At 42.2% G+C, this 22,621-nt stretch overlaps 1 protein-coding gene and 1 non-coding gene across 5 annotated transcripts in view; both read right to left on the reverse strand.

The window, feature by feature from the left end:
* Positions 1-22,621, reverse strand: part of Pde9 (phosphodiesterase 9) — a 1,237,973-nt gene that overhangs the window by 324,575 nt on the left and 890,777 nt on the right. The gene's annotated exons all lie outside the window — the stretch shown is intronic.
* On the reverse strand, positions 8,240-8,316 carry TRNAS-CGA (transfer RNA serine (anticodon CGA)). The gene has a single exon. It is a non-coding gene; the product is annotated as a tRNA-Ser (tRNA).

Below are 22,621 nucleotides of genomic sequence, written 5' to 3' on the forward strand. Positions count from 1 at the left end.
TTTTCTTAAGTCACCTCAGTAGTATGGGATTAGCCCTTGCATCAGCGGCCTAAGAGCCAACGTAGGTCTTAGAAACAAAGTGTATTAAGGAGTGCAAGTTCGCCTCCTCTCAAATTGTGATTTTAGAGGTCACGTAATTAACCTTCTTTTCATTTATTAGACCTCAGTAGATTGGGTATTTCTCCCCTGTGTTTTGGTCCGTCGAGGACAACTTGAAGGTGGAGTTTGGTGTAGCCTTTGAGAGGCTTAAATTTTGAGAGCGTGGGGCTCTTTTGAAAATCGAGTGTCATGTGCCTCGTGGAGGCTTTTTAGTGTAATTTGGAGCAAGGGCTCCGAGGTATGAATGGGGTTTTCTGCCCCTCTGTTGGAACTAGTGTCTTTGAGGTAAAACTGGGCTGATTGCCCAAGCATTGTGTTTTCGGGGCTCGAAGCCCAAATCCTGTAAATATTGTGACTCCCCGTTGATTTGCTACATTGTACCTGCCATGCTTGTTATATCTTTGTTTTGAAAAGAAAATATAACCTTGTTAAATTTTGACATTAATTTCTCTTTAGTAGCTTGAGATCCATTCACCACCCAGCACCTTCTTTCACGCCTACCTACCACAAAAACACGGTAACAAGTGGTAGCAGAGCGTGGTTGAATGGGTCTCAATTTAGCCCCTTTTGACGGCTAAACATTGCTTTGATTCGAACTCTAACAATTGTCTCAGTTGCTGGAATTTTTTTGAGTTTTTCAAAATTGTTCTGTCATCATGCCCGGCCCTCGTGATGTTCTCCTCCTTAACTATTTGCGCAAAGAGGAGTTGATATACGAGTTAACTATTAGAAATGTGCAATCTGGAGGCACGGTTGCAATCGACACCAACAAGCTTAGAGAGTCCCTTGATTTGCCCATTTCCATCCCCAATTTGGGAGAGAAAGAAATTGATGACTCTCTTTCCACGATCGTCGAGAATATTACTGGGCTTGCATCTGTAGTCAGCTTTTTTGATGAAAACGATCCGTCTCCTAATCAAATTAAGCGTGTGCAAGGCAGGCTATATCACTTTTCAAATAGAGTTAATGATCTGTTGTCTCTGAAGGTGAATGACGTTCAGAGGAAGCAAGCTAATACGCTCCTTGAAACTATCTCTGAATTGTCTAGTAAAGTCACTCAATTGTTAACTGGGGAAGTTCCTCCCAAATCTGATCAGCCCACCGTTGTGAATGTAAGTAGTGAGGAAGAACCTGCTAAGGGAGAAGGCAATAGGATAACCGTTGCTGCTCAAACTATCTCTGCCCCATCGAACAACGAATCTGAACGCCGTGCGTCATTGAGTAACATCCGCTCTGAATTAACTTCTTTGCCATTGAAACCTTTAACGATTATGTCACCTGGGTTCAGCAGCTTGCCTCATCCATTGGCAATGTTGCTTAGAGGTATCTCTAAGTTTTCCGTCAACACCACCAGTGACGTAATTTCATTTTTAAGATTTCTAGTGGAATTTCAGGATCATGCTCTTGTTTTTTCTCTTTCGCCATGTCAAATTTTGCAAATTATCTATCCGTATGCTATTGGTATTCTCTCTGATAAAATAGTTAGAGCCATCGCTGAGCAATCTTCTATTGAGGATTTCCATGCCCATTTGCTAGCTAACTTCATCCCGGCTAGGGCCAGGTCCTCCCTTATTCAGAAATACTATTATCGGGTACAGCGCTTGGATGAAAACCTGGCAGACTTCATCCAAGATATTAAGTTTTATACTAGGGTGTTTGCTCTTCACTTTCCTGAAGATCAGATTGTACAGGCTATTGTAGAGGGAATTTCACCTCCCTATAGGTCATATTTGTGTTTCGCGGCGTGCCCGCAAACGTTCTCTGAACTTGAAGCGTTAGCCGTCTCTGCGGAAGGAGTTAGGTATGACGATTCCTTGCGCGTGGCAAAAGAACCCCCGCCTTCTGTTAGTAACACTCGGCCTCCACCTCGCCGACCAGTCAATCCCCGTAAATGTTATGCGTGCGGGTCGCCTGACCATTTGCGCAACAAGTGTCCACTGATCAAGTCAAGTGGGACAAGGAATGGAGCAGGGTCATCACAAGGCTGTTTTAAGTGTGGGGCCTTCTCACATATCGCCAAGAATTGCCCAAACTCCAATAGCACCCCCTCCTGCTCAACTTCTGGTGCAAATTCCACCTATGCCAATAATAAAAAGTGACTAACGGCTTCGGCTGAGTCGACTAATTCTGCTTTCCAAGGCTCAGCCCCGGGCAAAAAGGTCAAGAATTCAGGGAATGAGCAATCTTCAAATTCATTTTTTGAATGCCCTAAAGAGTGTCTTAGGATTGCGGCGGATACCCCCGCACCTGTTCCTTTTCTTAAGATTGAGGTAAATAACGAGCCTATAACAGCTCTCTTAGATTCAGGCAGTGTTTGTTCCATTATTTCGGCTGATTGGTATTCTAAATTGAAATCTGTTTGTAAACTCCCTGACTATGACTCATCTCCTGTTAAATATGTTTCGGCTAATTCATCTCCATTAGAAATCCTAGGTTCCTTACATGTCAAAATTCGTGTTTTTAAATTTACATGGAAAATCAAATTGTTTGTGGCCAAGCATTTGTCTTGCCCCATCATTCTGGGAGCGGACTTCATGTCTCACACTGGTCTGGTGCTCGATCTTCAGAGTAAGTCGTGCACATTCAAATTTGCCTCTAACTGTAAAATCCCTCTATTAAAGTGTACTTCTGCATCATGTTCATCTATTTCGCCTACCCAGGATGAGATGTTGTTAGACCTTAGACATCTACCTGAGGAGCAGGCTGATAGTATTCGCAAATTGTGTCAGTCGTTTCCCGAGGTGTTCTCTGATACTCTTGGTGTTACTGACCTTATTGAATACAAAATTGAGGTCACGGATTCGATTCCTGTTCGCTTTCCACCGTATAGGCTATCTCCGCCTAAAATGAAGGCTCTGAAAGAAATCATCGATCAGATGTTGAAGGATGGTATTATTAGGCCCTCTAAGTCAGCGTATTCTTCGCCTATTTTTCTAGTCCCGAAACCCCAAGGAGGCTTCAGGCCTGTCATTGATTACAGGGCTCTCAATCGGAAGGTGGTGTTGCAATCTGTGCCCCTTCCCGACCTTCATTCTTGCTTTTCATGGTTTCGTAAGGCCAAGTTCTTCACCATCTTGGACTTGAATCAGGCCTATAATCAAATTCCCCTTGCCGAAGAGTCTAAACATCTTACAGCGTTTGCCACGGACTGGAACTTATACGAATACAACCGCGTGCCTTTCGGGCTCCCCACGGGGGCAGCTGTGCTCACTAGGCTACTAGATAGGGTCTTTTCCGACATCAAATTTGAGTACTTATATCACTACTTAGATGATGTCGTCGTATTTTCAGAGACCTTTGAAGAACATCTAGATCATCTGCGAGAAGTTCTCAATCGCCTTCGTAAGGCTGGGTTAACTGTCAAGTTGTCCAAGGTTGCCTTTGCTAAGCCCTCTATGTCATTCCTAGGGCATATTGTGTCACCCGATGGGGTAGCTGTCGATCATTCTAGAACACAGGCCATCCGTGATTTTAAACCTCCTAAGGACATCAAAGGTATCGCTAGATTCATTGGTATGGTGAATTTCTTCAGGAAGTTTATTCCTAACTTCGCTAATAGAGCGGCGCCCTTAAACCTTCTTCGTAGGAAAGGCATCAAATTCGAGTGGGGACCTTCTCAACAAGCCGCTTTCGAAGATCTTAAATTAGCTCTCTGTAATGCCCCTGTACTTGCTATGCCTGATTTCTCAAAGAAATTCATCGTCCAAACGGACGCGTCGTCGTCAGCTGTAGCTGCAGTCCTTCTTCAAGAGACTGAACTAGGGAGGCGTCCCATCGCCTATGCATCTAGGACTCTATCGGTTCAAGAAGCCAAGTATTCCATCTATGAGCTCGAAGGGTTGGCAGTCTTATTCGCCTTAGAAAAGTTCCGTCTCTATCTGGAACATGTCAAATTCGACCTGGAGACAGATAATCAAGCCTTAAGCTGGGTCTTAGGTAGGCCGCGTCGTACTGGTCGTATAGCCCGTTGGGCCATCCGTATTTCTGCTTTCCAATTTGATGTACGGCATATCAGAGGTACCGAAAATGTTGTGGCTGATGGACTCAGCCGTATGTTTTCAAACGAGGTCGAGACCCATGAACCGGTCGACAGTTCATCACCTTCCGAGTCCATACTATCCGAGGTTAATGCCATCCTAACAGATGCTCCCATGCTTTTTAGGGATATTGAGAAATACCAACGTGAAGATCCGACGCTGGCTCCGATAATGGAAACCCTTTCTTCTGGGGAACATGCTGTCCCTTATGTTCTAAGGAATGGTGTTCTATGTTGCCCTTCGAGGCATGATAAGTTGATGAAAGTTGTTGTTCCAGCGGTTCTTGTACCTATGATCTTCAAATACTATCATGAGACCCCATTGGGGGGGCACCTGGGTATCTTTAAAACTCGTGAAAAGATTCGTGAAATGTTCATATGGAAAGGTATGGACGGTGAAATTCGGGAACTTGTAAAAGCTTGTAAATCTTGTTTGATCAGTAAACCCACCATGTCCACTAAAGTAGGCCTTTTGTCTTCTCATCAAGCGTCGCGCCCCATGGAACGCCTGTATATCGATTATGTGGGACCCTTCCCCCAGTCAAAGGGTAATGCCAACAAGTTCATCTTTGTGTGTGTAGATGGTTTTACAAGATTTTCCTGGTTATTTCCGACTAAGCTGGCTACCGCTCAGTCCACCATTACTTGCCTAAATTCTATTTTTGCTTCTTTTGGTCCGTGCCAATACATTGTATCTGATAATGCTAAAGCTTTTACATCAAATCTGTTTCGTAAATTCTGTTTTGACTTGTCCATCTCTCATGTAACTACATCTGCTTATTACCCTCAACCATCTCTGGCTGAACGGGTTAACCGTAATCTCAGGTCCGCACTTATTGCCTATCATCATGAAGATCATTCTAGGTGGGACACGTCCCTGCATTGGTTAGCTTTTGCTTTGAATTCGGCGGTTCATGAATCTCACAAATTTACTCCAGCTTCTTTGATGTTTAAGTTCGTTCCCAACACGCCGCTCTCTAACCTCTGGTCTCTGAATGACATTCTGCCCGAGACAATAGATCCGGACAACATTAAAGATCTTTGGAAGAAGGCTAAAGCTAATCTTAAGGTATCTCATGAAAAGGTTAGGGAAAGGTATGATCGTGGACGGAGACCCACCACTTTGAAGGTAGGTGACCAGGTTATGGTCAAAAATTTTGTTCCCGCGGGCAAGCTTGCCCCCAGATTTCATGGGCCTTGTATCATTCTCGATTTTCTTACGCCGGTTACCTTATTGCTAAGTAATCCAGCCACCGAGAGGATATTTAGAGTTCACCTGTCCCAGGTGAAACCGGTGTAAATTCTGTGTTAACTTGCTTCATATTATTTTGAAAGGATATGAAGGTTATATTTTTTTTTTTGAGTTTCACTTTTAAGGCATTCTGCCCCTTCTGTAATATTTTGGTTTTAGATGTAAGCCTTTTGTACTACCTGCCCCGATCCGTTAAACTGCCATCCTGTCCTTGCCACGGCCATTACCACGCTCCCGTCTCCTGCTCCACTCTACACTGTGGCTTCATAATAGTAAATGCCATGGATATCTACACGCCGCTGGCCCCTCAACCTCTCCACAAGCCTGTACCCTCAAAGAAAATGATTGTCCAACACAATTCTGCCGCCTAGCTTTAATGTTTCAGCGCCCCCGCAGCCGCGCAGCGCCGTGCAGCGACTGGGGAGGGGGATGGGCCCCCTCCTCTCCAGCGAGGACGTCATGTGCACGGCGAGCCGGAGCTCTCCTCCCGGCCAAGGCTGATGTGCGGCGCACGACCTGCTACACGCCCGCAGCCTGTATCTGTTCACCGCGGGCGCGGCGTACTTCAACACCTCTGCTCCCCTCGTAGTGCGGGCGAGCGGTATCTCAGGGTACTTGAGGGGTCCGAGCGGCCTCCGTTGGACGCAAGCTGCAACGGCCGGTCCGGCCATTCGACTCAATCTACATCAACTACATGGACAGTCACCATAAGCAATAACTACACTTGGGAATTCAACTACAATATTTGGTGGACATTGCAAAATTTTTCTTCACCTTTAAGTATTAAAAGTTTATCTTCAGAAATTCAAATTCTACAAACATAAAGACTTTCATTCACCTGCAACAACAACATTTTGAAACTGAATTAAGAAATCTTGTAAATGCTTCTGCTATCTATCTTCATCATTACTTGGACTTTGTTTCAAACTGATTTCATGTGTCACCCCTGGAGGAACTTTTGGGGGGGGAGGTCTGTACCGGGCGGTACACCTCTACACCGTTTATTTAAAAGTTGCGCCAGTTGAAACTCCTCTTCTGGAGGAAGGTTGAACTTTATCTATTCTATTAATTCTCTACTTTCCCAGAAGATGTCACCACGTGGAAGATTTTGAGTTTTTGAACTGTGTCACTTTTGATGTGTTTTTGTTTCGCTTGAAGTAAGAAGTGTGAACTTTCTCTTCTAGAGGACACTACTGAAGATCAACAATAGTGCAACCTAGTGCGGAGTCAAAGAACTATTTTGTTGGAGAAATTTTTATTTCAAGAGTTTGTTCTTTGTTAAATTTCTTTCTGTCATGGTTTAAGTTGGCTGTATACCCCTCTTTTTCCCCCTAGTTTGGATCTAGCCAATCCCGAATTTCTTTAATTAATTTTCCACCAATAATGTGTTTCTTTTTCCTCTATGTAGGGGTTTCTTTTCCCGAACCAATAAAAAGTTTGAGGGAGGGTGTTTTATTTCCCCTAACGCCTAGAATCTTCCGCGAGAGGATATAAACTGCTGATTTTGGGGTCTCCGGGCCACTTCTGTTCCATCTTTCAGTGTGTAAAGTACATAGCAGGAGGCGGGAAGCGCCTCTTTCTTCACCAGCTGTTCAACTTCAGGTAATGGCCTCTTAATAACATCTTTTCTAGCTAGAGTTGGCAGTTTAACTCTCGCGGCGGGTTCTAGGTCTTCCACCATGTAACTTTCCTTTCTAATGTAAAAGCAACTGGTATCTATTCTATCTTTCAAACTACATATCGGGATAGAGAGTGCTTAACCCTCTCGAGCTCCCACTCACATTGTTTTGAGGTGAACTTATTTTTCGCAACCTATTCTTCAGTAATGTAATGTAAGTTTGTGTTTTCTTAAGTCACCTCAGTAGTATGGGATTAGCCCTTGCATCAGCGGCCTAAGAGCCAACGTAGGTCTTAGAAACAAAGTGTATTAAGGAGTGCAAGTTCGCCTCCTCTCAAATTGTGATTTTAGAGGTCACGTAATTAACCTTCTTTTCATTTATTAGACCTCAGTAGATTGGGTATTTCTCCCCTGTGTTTTGGTCCGTCGAGGACAACTTGAAGGTGGAGTTTGGTGTAGCCTTTGAGAGGCTTAAATTTTGAGAGCGTGGGGCTCTTTTGAAAATCGAGTGTCATGTGCCTCGTGGAGGCTTTTTAGTGTAATTTGGAGCAAGGGCTCCGAGGTATGAATGGGGTTTTCTGCCCCTCTGTTGGAACTAGTGTCTTTGAGGTAAAACTGGGCTGATTGCCCAAGCATTGTGTTTTCGGGGCTCGAAGCCCAAATCCTGTAAATATTGTGACTCCCCGTTGATTTGCTACATTGTACCTGCCATGCTTGTTATATCTTTGTTTTGAAAAGAAAATATAACCTTGTTAAATTTTGACATTAATTTCTCTTTAGTAGCTTGAGATCCATTCACCACCCAGCACCTTCTTTCACGCCTACCTACCACAAAAACACGGTAACAATTATTATTATTATTATTATTATTATTGCAAGTTGCTTTACGTCGCACCGACACAGATAGGTCTTATGGCGACGATGGGACAGGAAGGGGCTAGGAGTGGGAAGGAAGCGGCTGTGGTCTTAAGGTACATCCCCAGCATTTGCCTGGAGCCAAAATGGGAAACCACGGAAAACCATCTCCAGCGCTGCCGACAGTGGGGTTCGAACCCACTATCTCCCGAATACCGGACACTGGCCGCACTTAAGCAGCTGCAGCTATCGAGCTCGGAATTATTATTATTATTATTAATATTATTATTATTATCGAAAGGGACTTTCAAAGTATTAGGTCGTGTTACGTAAATGTAGTACGTGTTGAACAGATGTTAAGTACACAACAAAAATGGCCAGCCGGACACCAGTGGGATCCGAACCCACAACCTCCCGATTTCGCGTCGGTTGCTCTACCAATTGAGCTATGGTGGCCTAGGCCATCTTTGTTCTGTTTGAAAGGATCTGAGTGCGTTTAAGTCTGTTTCGATTACAATGCGGTCGTGAAAATTCAATATTCATTGACATGCCCCACACCAGGCAAATGCTGGGACTGTACCTTAATTGATGCCACGGCCGCTCCCTTCCCATTTATAGCCCTTTCCTGTCTTATCGTCGCCGTAAGACGTATCTGTGTGAGTCACACTTAAAGCTGATTGTATCTCGCTTTTAATAAACCCCGATTGCTGAAGGTGAGATGGATAGATCGAATCACGAATTAAAATGAGGATATCTGTGTCTCAAAAACTTAAAAGTTTACAGACGTAAAAATTGGTATTTAAATTTCCTTTCAAAATAAGGAAACACGTATTTTTTTGTTTTTGGAAAGTCCACTTAAGACAGGACAGGTGTGGAAATAAGTGAAGAAGAAGAAATTGAATTATTTTTGTGTATATATCTCAAAAACTGAAGATGTTACAGATGTGAGAATACATATTTGGAATCTCCCTTAAAAATAAAGAAACATGTATTTATTTTTTCATCTTGAGAGAAAACTGTTTCTCACATGTACAGTTCTATGTCGCATGATCGTCTTAGCCACAATAGGTAATACCACAAACATGGTTTACAAAGAATTTCTGGGGTAAATGAAACTCAATTGGGTGAGTTTTTATACTTTAGGAATTTTCAGATAATGTCTTAGTACAATGCCGAGGAACGATTACTTCGATCGAATTACGAAATCCACGAGAGCGAAGCCGGCGAGTAATTGCTAGTAAAAGTACAAAAAAATGTAGCGAGCTATGCAAAAGCAACGGAAGCCCAACAAAAGCACAAAGTTGGTGTTGTGGGGTTTTGATGTTTGAGGAACCATGACATATATGTGAGAAGTGTTAATACGCAAAACGTCTTTCAGCACTGTGTTCTCTTACTTTCGGTCCCAATTGTAGGTACACCGTGGTCTCGGGCAAGCAACGTTCGTCTACCAACACTACAGTCTCTTTTGCGGGTAAACATTCTCATCTAACATAAAGCGAGGGGAAGAACAAGTCTACCTTAGTAAAGTTATTTAGCAATTTAGCGTGTTAAGAAAATGTTCACCACCTCTTTGCAACTCTTTTTCCTTTTAATGTGGAAATGTTATTTATTTCTTCCCTTACACATGCAAAAGTGAACAGCACCCCTTGTCTACGTTTGAGCGACACAGTCCCATGGACACAGATAGGCCGCTCACCCATTGACGAATAGCGATGCCGATTGTAATATCAGCCGAGTTAAAAAGAAGGGGATAAGCGGACGTCCGCATCGGGGACGGAAGAGAAAAGTAAATTAACATCATTTCAACTAATAATGGTCTAGAGTCCCAAGCTTTTGCCCCACAAAAGTGTTAGTTGACATATCAATAAATTCACTGACGCTGGTACCTTAAAATTAAGCACTTTTTTATGGTGACCGGTTACACCTAGATTCGAAGCCGCATCCCATTGCACATAATCATCATGAATAACCCATTGAGGTACTCAGGCGGGAAAATGAGGAATAGAGCGCAGATCCATCGAGGGACGATATACTACGAACTGGGCAAACCTGCGAAAATTATAAAGAAGATAATCCATTCCGGGACTTCAAAAAAGTTAGCAAATATTTTTACACACTGAACGATACTGAACCCCCGTCCCCCACTCATAGCTCAACAGACCCGAAGGGCCATGGCCTACCAAGCGACCGGTGCTCAGCCCGACGGCCTGCAGATTACGGGGTGTCATGTGGTCAGCACGACGAATTCTCTCGGCAGTTATTCTTGGCTTTCTAGACCCGGGCCGCTATCTCACAGTCATATAGCTCCTCAACTGTAAAAACGTAGGCTGAATGTACCTCGAAACAGCCCTCAGGTCCAGATAAAATCACTGACCTGGCCGAGAATCGAACCCGGGCCCGCCGGGTAAAGCAGGCACGCTACCCCTACACCGCGCGGCCGGCTGATTTTTTCATTTGCAAAATCTTCCTCCACTCGGAGGCTGCCTAAGACAAAGAATACACATACAATTTCATTCAAAAAATATAAAAAAATAAGTAATTAATGTGTCATTCTGGCGAATACAAGTGGTGTCTTGAGTATCAAAAGAGAACCCCTGAATCTGCTCTAATCTGCTTGTCATATTCATACCTTGGTCTATCCCCACCGTTCTTACCGCCTACACTTCCTTCAAAAACCAACCGAACAAGTCCTGGGTGTCTTTAAGATGTGTCCTATCATTCTATTTCTTCCTCTCGTCAAATTTAGCCAATTCGATCTCCTCTCACCAGCTCGATTCAGTATATCTTCATTCGTGATTCGATCTATCAATCTCACCTTCAGCAATCGGGGTTTATTAAAAGCGAGATACAATCAGCTTTAAGTGTGACTCACACAGATAAGTCTTACGGCGGCGATGAGGCAGGAAAGGGCTATAAATGGGAAGGGAGCGGCCGTGGCATCAATTAAGAAACAGTTCCAGCACTTACCTGGTGTGGAAATAGGAAACCACGGGAAAAGATCTTCAGGGCTGCGGACAGTAGGATTCGAACCCACTATCTCACGAATACAAGCTCACAGCTGTACCCCACTAAATTACACGGCCAACATGAAACGGCGTATGGCTTTTAGTGCCGGGAGTGTCCGAGGACAAGTTCGGCTCGCAAAGTGCAGGTGTTTTGATTTGACTCCCGTAGGCGACCTGCGCGTCGTGATGAGGATGAAATGATGATGAAGACGACATATACACCCAGCCCCCGTGCCAGCGAAATTAACCAATTAATGTTAAAATTCCCGATCCTGCCGGGAATCGAACCCGAGACCCCTGTGACCAGAGGCCAGTACGCTAACCATTTAGCCATGGAGCCAGACACGGCCAACTTGCTTGGTCCTCACACGTAGAAGATCATGTTAAATGGACATGGGTCTGGAAATCCTGCATTTCCATATCAGTACTCGTTTTCTATAACTATACATGGCAAACACGCAGGAACGGAACGTGCATACCACATTAACCTTTTCCATACATGAAATGTTCAAAATGCCCTCCGTTAGCATGTATCAGCCTTCCGTCACGTTGAATCCCGGATGCGCTGATGCATCATGTGGTATGCTGGTACGTCTGGTGAACGTATCTTGAAAGTTTGGTCTACCTTTTTGTTACACCCGGTATATCCACTTCTCCTGGCATCAGTTACAAGAATCACCTCGCCAATCAATAAGAAGGAACCGGGCGAGTTGGCCGTGCGGTTAGAGGCGCGCGGCTGTGAGCTCACATCCGAAAGATAGTGGGTTCGAATTCCACTGTCGGTAGCCCTGAAGATGGTTTTCCGTAGTTTCCCATTTTCACAGCAGGCAAATGCTGGGGCTGTACCTTAATTAACGCCACGGCCATTTCTTTCCAACTCCTAGGCCTTTCCTATCCCATCGTCGTCGTAAGACCTATCTGCGTCGGAGCGACGTAAAACAAATAGAAAAAAGTTTTAGTCATCAGTCCATAGACTGGTTTGATGCACCTCTCCACGACATCCTATCCTGCACTAACCTTTTCATCTCCTACGCAACTACTACATCCTACAACTGCTCTAATCTGCTTGTCATATCCATTCCGTGGTCTACCCCTACCGTTCTTACCGCCTACACTTCCCTCAACAAGCAACTGAACAAGTCCTTGGTGTCTTAAAATGTGTCATATCATTCTGTCTCTTCTTCTCATCAAATTTAGCCAAAGCGATCTCCTCTCATCAATCAAATTCGACTAGATCTCTTAATTCGTGATTCGATCTATCCATCTCACCTTCAGCATCCTTCGATAATGTATAAAATTAAATGCTATTCTTTGCGGTCAATTTCTCTGCGGTTCAGTATACATTTCAGGTTCAGTTTCACTGTCACTTTGTTTTGATAATAGAGTGAATTGTATTCATGCTATATAAAGGGGCTTAGTAGCTTCACTCGCCGGACATAGTAGCCCTGGTCTTCAGAGCACAGTTGACGGGTTCGCACCCGGCCCAGACCGGTTGTATTTTAAAGTACTAAAATACGTCGTCATATCGGCAGATTTTCCGACGCATAAAATAACTCCTGCGAGACTAAATTCTGGTACATCGGTGTCTCCGAAAACCTTAATAGTGTAGTTAGCGAAAAGTAAAGTTATAATAATAATAATAATAATAATAATAATAATAATAATAATAATAATAATAATAATAATAATAATAATATTTTGGGGACAGTATTATTATTATTATTATTATTATTATTATTATTATTATTATTATTATTATTATTATTATTATTATTATTATTATTATTCTTAAGACTCAACAGAAAATTTTCACTAATAAAATCAATTAATAAGTTAATATATTCAATTTTCGTGCGAGTATTAGAGCCGGATGCAAACCTTGTAAGGTAGAACCATTTAAGTGGGTGGGCAGCGTCTACCTTGTGAAGGAAATTGTTATTGTGGTAGAGAATGGTGGTATGTGTCGTGAGTGAGTTCTGGGAATTTTAGGGACAGTACCAACACCCAGTCCTGAGAGAATAAATTAGTTGCTATGATTAAAATTTCACGACTCACCAGGGAATCGAACCCAGGTCCCCGAGGGCTGAAGTCCAAGACACTGACCATTCAGCTAAGGAGCCGGACACATTTTACTAATACCAATAATAATCTTATTGGATTTACGTCGTATCTACCTTTACGATTTTATAAAATGCCTAGGTAGCGCATTTTTTTGCCCTACAGGAGGTATTTTATGTGCCAGTAAATCTATCGACAGGAGGCTGACGTAACTGAGCACCTTTAAGTACCAACACACTTAGTCGGGATCGAACCCGCCAACTTGGACTCCGCGGTCTGAGCCGCTCAGCCCGGCAAGTTTAATTCAGTTCATATATCAATAACGAGAAGAAATGTAAGCAAATAAATTACGAAGAATTGCTTAGTAACCTTGTGTAATATGGATGTCACCACGTCTTCAATCCATATAATTGCTGTCTCCAGCCCGGAACTACTTTATTTTAATGAAATGTGGGCTTGTGATCTTCCTAGTGGCTATCCGGTTAGATAGGGCAATTCATTTAATGTACGGAGGGCTCGCTAAAATTAATATGAAAATGGACTAGGACAAAACAAGACATATCATTTTTTGTTAGCTGGCATTAATTAAGGTAATGCTAGCACAACTAATTTGTTAAACATAAATGAAAGTGTGAAACGACACGTAATGACCTATTACGTGGGACCATAGCAGTATAAAAGACAGCTCAGTACAAAGAATGAACCAACCTTCCACAACAAACTTGCGTACATTACAGTGACATGTACACTAGTATCCAAAAGTTAAGCATAATCACTAAACGAGCCCATACCGCCTGACAGGAATGTCAGACGGATTGTTAAACAGACGGAAGCTGACTCACACACCGTATGTCACACAACATGTCCAAAATACAGTGTCAGAAAGGTTTTGATAGTTAAGGTACACCTTTGACAACAACTAACAAAACTTGGCAATGTCTTTCACAACAGAATATGCTGGTAATAGGGTGTATGGTTACCCATAACGGCCACACATGCTTCGCAGCGACGTGGCATGCTCTCTATCAGATGGTTCAAGAGCTCTTTTGGCAGTCGATCCCATTACTCCGAAAGGGCAATGCGAAGGTTTGGAGGGTCCTTGGTGGAGGCTGATGGGATGCAATTCGCCTCCCCAATGCATCCCAGGTATGTTCTATAGGATTCAGATCCGTAGACGTCGCTGGCCAGTCCATGCGACGAATGTCTTCCCCAGCCAGAAATTCATCCACCAGAGCATGCGGTTCGGTCGGGCATTATCGTCCAATAAGAGGAAGTGTGGACCAACCGCAGCTCTGAAGAGTCGAACATGTGGTCTCAGTACCTCATCCCTGAATCGCCGAGCGTTAACAGTGTTCCTTGGACCGCCCATGAAGATGTGCAAGTCCTTACGGCCATTCAACACGATGCCGCTCAACACCATGACGCCATCACCACCATACTGGTCCCCGTTCCACGATGTTCCTGTGGTTGTATCGGCTACCGAGTTCTCTCCAGATTAATGTGCGACGGGAATCGTTCTGCAAACTGAAGCGAGGTTTATCTGTGAAGAACATATGCCTTCATTCATTCATGGTCCAGCTTCAATGTTGACGGCTCCACAGTAAACGGGCCTGTATCTGTGCTGGAGTGAGCGGGACACACACCGCTGGACGTCGGGCAAACAGCCCTGCTGTTCTGAGTCTCCAGTACACAGTTTGCCGGGAAACGGCAACCCCCGAGACGGCTGCAAGCTCCGCCGACAATTGTCTTGCAGGTGCACCACGATTTCGTCGGGCGATTAAGGCCAGATATCGGTCCTGCTGTAGGGTGGTTACCCTTGGTCGACCTGGTACTGGCCTACGACGAACATCTCCTGTGTCTCAAAATCGCGTCTCCAAAACCTGGAAATGACACTTTGGGGCACATTCAAGGATACGGCGACTTCGGTCTGTGTCTGGCCTGCTTCCAGGCGGCCGAGTATTCTACCCTGCAAAACGGGGTCCAAATGGCGTCGTTGTGCCATTATGTTGTCACGTTCACCACGAGGCTACACTCCGCACACTATAACAGGGAAAACACGACTGAGGGAATATGGGGCGCAGGCAATGGCTGTGTTTACCTTGCGGTTACGCCGCTAGTCAAAGCAGGGAACACACCTTTCCTATGCAGAGCGAACACGTATGGTTGGTAGGTGCATATGTCGTGCGATTTGCGGTCTATTTCCTGTTGCCCTGCTTACTCGTAACTTATGCTTAAGTTTTGGATACTGGTGTAAATATGAGGTAGGGAAAGAAAGACCGCAATGCACTTGTCAACAAGATAGTGTATTCATGCTTCAACGAGACCTAGTAAATAAGAAAAATCAGTGGAGTACGAAAAATTCCACCAAAGAGGGCGGAGGGCGTTTTTTCTTGACGGTCGGCACCAAGAGTTTGTACAACCTTAGATGCAATTACTTAGCAGCTGGTATATACAAAGGTTGCATATTTATTTAATATATGTGAATCAGATATATGATCATTTAATAATAATAATAATAATAATAATAATAATAATAATAATAATAATAATAATAATAATTCATACGGGTTTCTGTGGTTCACACAGGGATAAGAAGCGTGTGAGTTGAATGGATGGAGAAGGAATTAGCTAGAGCAAAAGTTAATACAACAAATTTTGAAAAGTTATTTCGTTAGTTTTTCTGGTTTCGAAACTGAGAAATAGAAAATTGAATGAATAACGACAATGTTAATGAATTCGTCCGCTCTAACAATATAGGGGACTTAGAAGTCCAAACATCCGATACAACACGTGAAAAATTACACATTTTTAATTTACGTAGAAAATAGCCAACTTGCTCTTGCCACATGAGAGTGTTCATGAACAGCTGCCCTCAATATGAGCTTATCCATAGCACAATATTTACTGTTCTCACAAGGAAAATTTTTCACTCAGAAATGAACATACAGGGTCATTATAGTCCATACTGCGTGGCATTAACTCTTTCCCGCGGGTTGCGCAGTAAAGCGTACGGGAGTCGTACATTGTCTCCCGCGGGTTGCGTAGTAAAGCGTACTCGACTTTCAAACCGACTTCCTCTGCCATCTGTCTGCTAAACATATAACTTCTTGTAACTAGTGAATTCCCTACGCTTCCTAGATACAACTTGCATGCACGGAATCCTAAAATAAAGTGTTCTTTTATACGTTTCCTTAGAACAGACAACTGACTGAATGTAAACACATTGCAACAACATGGCTACTCATAACTAGTTGAGTGCGGAGGATATTTGTTAGAAATTAGATCAATAAGTTGACAAATACAATGGTAGTGAGTTTGAAGTTGTAGGTATGATAATAAAAATGGTATGGGAAGCAGTTGGGACAGGATATGAATCGAGGGAAATCGAGATACGGGACAGGACAGGAAATGTTCATTCAGGTACCGTCTCCTTTTAAAATATTAGGCCTACTTGTACAAAACATAATTATCAGTTTTAATCCTCCAGTTCATTCTGTTTCAGACTATGAGCCTCTACGTAATTACATAATATTCCAACTAATGTCAGTATCTTCCAATTCCATTCAGTGAAAATTTGTTTATAATTTTTATGTCCGAGAGGAAGTATGATTTGCTATCTAAATATATTCATCCGACGGATTCCGAAAATGAAGTAAATTGGGAAATTCAGGGTGAATTCCTGCGTTCTCTGCATTACCAAGAAAATAAGAGCCCCACCAGGTCCAGCAATTCAGACTGACTTCAAGAACAAGCAATTTAACATTATGCACCATATTAGATGCTTCTTATGAACAGGGGGGTGGGGTTCTGCGTGTAATTAGGTGATCTCAATGTATAATTTTAGAATAACTATAGTGTATTTTCCATTGTTAGAAAATTTGAAAGCGATATCTGAAGTGGTTTTTACAGAATAAGTTATTTAATGAAGATACTCCACAACTATACCTGACAAGCAAATTATTACTCTAGGTTTCGTCAGACAGTGAGTCAAAGATAGTCCATGGGAAAGGTAAAAGAAAAGGTTGTACATGACCTGCCATAAACTAAAGGCAAGGAGGCGAAACTCATGCATTCCTTCAAGAAATTGTTAACACCCTAAGTGGGGTTATGGCCCAATGATACAGAGGCTAATCCTATACCACACCGAGGTGTTTAAATGAGAAACATTAGTGTCAAGACAAGATGTAAGAAATTTAGGGGTTGAAAGCTTTAGTCACCCAGTGCAAGGCTGAATGGGATACGGCAGAGGGTCCTCGCTCTTCGTTCCCTTACGTTACATATTTCCCAGTAGGGAATAGAACAGAATCCTCAGAGTGGCCGACATACTACACTTAAACCACCAGTTTTGCAAAATTGCATTAAAAGAAAAGAGATTGAAACCTTCCCTTCAAACTATCTGTAGGACCTATCGCATGTCTAAGTAAATTCTGCCAAAACCTTGTGCCGCTGGATCTTCCTCACGCCGAGCTCGCCCGTACCTCTCTTCGGATAAGACGCAATCCCAATTACTAGAGCAATTCAGGCAAGATAACCCTAAAGTACCCTGCTTTTATAGCGCCACAAGAGGAAGATTCTACAACTCTTTACAAATAGACTGAATTCCTATAAACACCTCCGATTTTAATTGGCTAGAGGAAATAATTACAACTTTTAGATAGGTTGATTACAATCCAGGAGGAACCAACTGAAGTGTTGACAACTTCAATACATAAACAAAACACTCCTCAAAATAAAAAGGTTTGCCATCTGCAAAAATAAATATTCCTTGATGAAATAATTAGAGTTTAGCCCGCGAGAGGGAGCAAATAAATCGATGGTAGAGACATCTAACTGTAGAAGACAGAAGTTTCTGTTAGTTTAGAAGTTCAAGTTTGTTTACATAGGTGGCCTTAGAGAAGGCGCACAGTTTAACTAGCTAGGGAAGGTTTACCCCTGGTATAATAATAATAATAATAATAATAATAATAATAATAATAATAATAATAATGGGTATATTCTTTAAATTCCCAGTGAAACCGCACTCTGATTTGATCTACGCCAGTTCTCTTGCCTCCTGCTACGTTTCCTTCACGGCAACTAGTTCTCGCTCTATAGATCTTCCGTGGACTACAGTGTCTCCTCCGGGCTTGTAAATTCCACTCCAAAGCTCGCTTCGCAATTGATCCTTCGCTCTGCCTCAGGGTGTGCCCTATCCGTTTCCACTTTCTCTTCTTGACCTGCTCCGCTATTGGTTTCTGGTTATTTCCCGAAGTTTACATTGGATATCGTATCAGGCCTCAAACAGCGGCTCAGGAAGGTCCAAAGTTTGTTATTTAACTCTTTGGCCTAATTTCAAGATTCACAGCCATATAAAAATGATTTAACATTGCTGCTATATATCCGGAGCTTAGTGTTACGGCGAAATTGTCTACATATCCAGACATTTCTTAGTCGTGTGAAGGCCTTCCTTGCCTTACTGAATATTTAGAATATTATCTATAATTATAAAAGGAAGTGTTTGTCTGTGTGTCTGTGTGCGTCGCCCAGCAAAATCTACAGCAGGCAGAGATCTGAAATTTTGAACATAGGTAGATGGAAGGGGGTCCAAATGCACCTCGAAGCCGGAATTTTCATTTTCGCATTCGTTGGTGAGCTATGAACGAAAAATCATCGGAAAACGTGCATTGGGTTAAGACACTCCAACGTACTGTCACCAAGATTAAATGCATAGAGTCGCTGTCGTTAGGCAACGTACATTAGATAGGTTGAGAACACAACATTCAAGGAGCCATTTTACGTCCAGGACGTAGGAAGCTGTTTTTGGCCTTATATGGTGTGAGAGCATATGACGGTGTTGATGACGATTCGTCCGTCGGATCGGGACGTTAAGTTTGAGCTGTTCGAGAGGAGTAGGCTATGTGCCGGCGCCGAGTTTCGTCCCCTTCATTCTTACTATCATATATCATGTCATTTATTTCTTTCAACAAGCAACTTTTGCAAGAATTACCCGATGTTCTACACAGGTACAAGTCTATCGACTACACGGCAGAGCTTTGAAAGACTTGGAGTCACCTGGAGTACCTTCGAACATCTTAGAGCGGACGATTGTGGCACCGATTATCCTTCTTAAGAATAAGATTCCTGCCCTCTGCACTGAACACGACTCTGAAACAGATGACTAATATTATTGAAGCCATTTTCATGATTGGGCATGCCGCGAGCGAAGTAATATTCATTCCTCGGATTCAAATAATTTCTTCGGATATACAGTTTAAGTTTAGATGTCTGCAGTGCTCAAAATAACATTTCTCTATGTAATAATAAAGCAAGCATAATCTTCTTCTTCTTACTATATATAAAAATGTATGTATGTATGTATGTATGTATGTATGTATGTATGTATGTATGTATGTATGTATGTATGTATGTATGTATTGAACCCATAACCTTTGTGCCCTAAGAATATTATGCATTAAATTGTCAATGGGATAAAAAGTCCGATTCTTGATAGCATGAAATTGACACGTGGCGAGGGGGTGATTACATTCGGTCTCACGCTCTGGGATACGTGACGTCAGTCGCACGTGTCAACGGCGGAAGAATCTTAAGTCATTTTGTGAACTATTTCAAAGCGCGTGTATATGGCGTGCCCAAGCCAAATCGAACATATAGTGCCTATCAAATGAGGTCATTTATCCAACTAATTGAACATGTATAAATTTTAGATGACCATGAACACTACCGCCAGAAATGTAGCGAGTATGTAGTCACCTTCAAAACTCTTGTAATTACATTTTAGTTAAGTCAGAAAAGTTATAGACATTTTCTTGGCGGCAAAGGGAGATGTCCGGAGAGAGGGGGTAGCTGCTATATATAAGAATTGACGCCATGACGAAGCCCCTGCATTTTGTGTTACGAAGCTGACGACAGAGGGTTGAGCTGCTCTGTGAAATCGAACGACAAAAGTAGACTAAGTCCAAACCGCAGATTTTAGCCATTGTGGCTGGGGTCTCGACTCCATGTGGAGATAGTTTTCTTGAGTGGAAATAATTGTACCAGATAGGACGGTCAAAGTACCGAATAAATTCTTATGTGATAAATACAGTAATTCGTGTGCGGAAATCATTACAGTCCATCGTGTGCGCTCAACAAGAACAAGTGAAGGATATTTTCTTTTTTGAATGCTTTATTTCCAGGAAACCGGAAGAATAAAATGATCTGTAAAGCCAGAAATGTAAAAAATGGATAAATAAAAATGCCAGGGTCGCAGGTGAGCCCTATGATGAATACTGGCGTGACCACATAAGGTATGTGACTTACCATCTTACTGCCTATTATATCTTGTTTCATGATCTCTAAATATGTGTATTTGAATGGGGTATATACGACGCAGTTGGTCACCCCTATGTGGTTTTTGTAAATGTTAGAATACGACTAAAAAGGGTCATTTGTTTATTTTCCACTTGGATAAAATTTTGAAGTCTTGCGAGTGCCGTATGATGTTGTAAAAAGTTATTAAATAGGGTTTCGAAGTGATATCACGTCCAATGTAGATCGTCATTTCCGTGTGTTTATTGACTATATTTTATGATGTCAAATTAAGATGTTCATTCGACGTAAAATTTTTCTGTCTGAAAGTTTGACGTAAATAATATAAGAAATCCATGGTTACTCATTTTCAATCGAGTATAAGCGCACTGTCGGGTGAGAGTATAGAGTGATGAATTTGGTCACGGAGTGAAACGTTTTTCAAGGCCCATTTAAACTGTGTCTGACTGACAATAAAAAAGATTTAGTAGAATTTTTCAGTCATTTTCGTGAAAATCCAGTTATTAAAACACGATATAATTTTATGCGAAGTTATTCATTATTAAAGCACTTAACGTTATTAGACGTCGTGGATTCTAGTAAGGATTTTATTTCAGTTCTTTGTCGGTGATAGTCGTGAGTTGGGAAACAGAGGTTAGTTTTGTCGTGTGAGTCGAGATGAGATTTGTGAATCAGGTTGGGGACCTGTCAATGAAGCCGGGACTTGTGGAAGCCCGAGGAAGATTTTATAATGTTGTGAATGGAAAGCAATATACAAGAATCCGCGCTGGTATTAATTTGCGACGTGTATAGTTATTGTGGGCATTTTGAAGTATAATCTATGTGCATTTTGTTGGTTAGAATATCACCTATTTGTTTAATTATGTCGGCGGAGTTTAAAAGGGAGCATTCTGAGAAGCCAGTCAGGTTGAACGGAACAGATGTATCGTATCACTGCCAAGCAGGCTTGGGCGAAAGGCCGTCAGCTGATAGGGGAACACAGCGGGGATAACGGGACATGCAAAATGTGTTAAGCGTGGAATTGAGATTGTATTTCTCGGCAGAACGTTAAATGTGGGATTTAGTTGAAATTTTCATCCGGGAATAACCTGAGTGTTATTAGCTACTGTAAAATTTGTTTAATTGGGGACGTAACGTGCATTTGATGCCATGGACTTAGAGTATAATGAACAAGACTAGCCAAATTCAGGGTTATCCAAAATATAGAGCAATGGTAGTAATGATTGTTTGTCTGTGAGGGGTGCGCAAATATTCTGAAAATGTTATGACGAGATATGGCATCGTAATTATATGGCGACTTGCTTTTGGTTTGTACGTAGATTATTAGGGTTATCCAAGTGTTAATAATGGCTAGGGTTAGATTAGATTTCAAGTGTGAGGTCATGAAACAGGATATAAACGGGACATGAATGATGTATCTTTTCCAGCTATAGGAATCAACAGATAAACATCACAGGATTAACTGCGTAGATTTGTGCAGGAACCATTACTCCGCGGAGACAGAATTTGTTCTTTAAGATTTCATTAAATCATTTAAATTTATTTAATTATTAAATTCAGTGAAACCGCATTTTGAAATAACTTTAAATCAAGCGAATAACTTGGAGATGCATTCTGGAAATCTTAGTTTGTTTTCTGGGAAATGTAAAATGTTAACGTAACGATTAAGGTCACATATCCGAAGGTAATGGATTTTACTGCCACGAAGTATTGTGAGCATTGCTATTGTTGTATTATTTAACTTTGATTGATTGAGCAGTGAATGTGCTGGGGGTAGTAAAGTGGAAACTTTGGTCATCAACCGATGTAATTTAATTGTGTTTAGCCTTCAGCTTAGAAACTTGGATGGTCTTGCGGTCATCAACCTCAGTGACTTAGATTAGGGCCATATGCCACTGTAGCGTCATTTTCCTTGCGGTCATCATCCACAATGACTTTAAAGTAACTTAGAAGTTTAGATGTCGGTCCATGACATAGACGCAGGTCACATCGATTCAAGTAAGGGTCCATGCCGTATCACCACTGTGTGGCACACACCGACTGGACTGCCTTAATTATACCCAGAGCCCAGAGTTCGTGTTACGAGGGCTGGACCATAACGAATCATCATGATGGTACATGTAGTCTCACATGGAAGCCGAATTTAAGGATTTCCAGACTTTCCTTTCTTTAATAAAAAATGAGACAATGGTTTCTAGTAAGAATGCCCATCAGGCAAATACGTCAAAGGCTCACACCAGTGTTCTGACCTTCTATGTAATAAAAATGATTGCGGTGTCCAGTGGACACGATTAATGTCAATGATACCGTTGACAAATTAGAATGCTTCAGAATTTCATGAATAAATAGGAATCTTTTAAATAGACCTTTCATTTAAGTAGATAGATTAG

Source organism: Anabrus simplex, chromosome 6 (assembly GCF_040414725.1).
Source record: "Anabrus simplex isolate iqAnaSimp1 chromosome 6, ASM4041472v1, whole genome shotgun sequence".
Classification (NCBI taxonomy): Eukaryota; Metazoa; Arthropoda; class Insecta; order Orthoptera; family Tettigoniidae; genus Anabrus; species Anabrus simplex.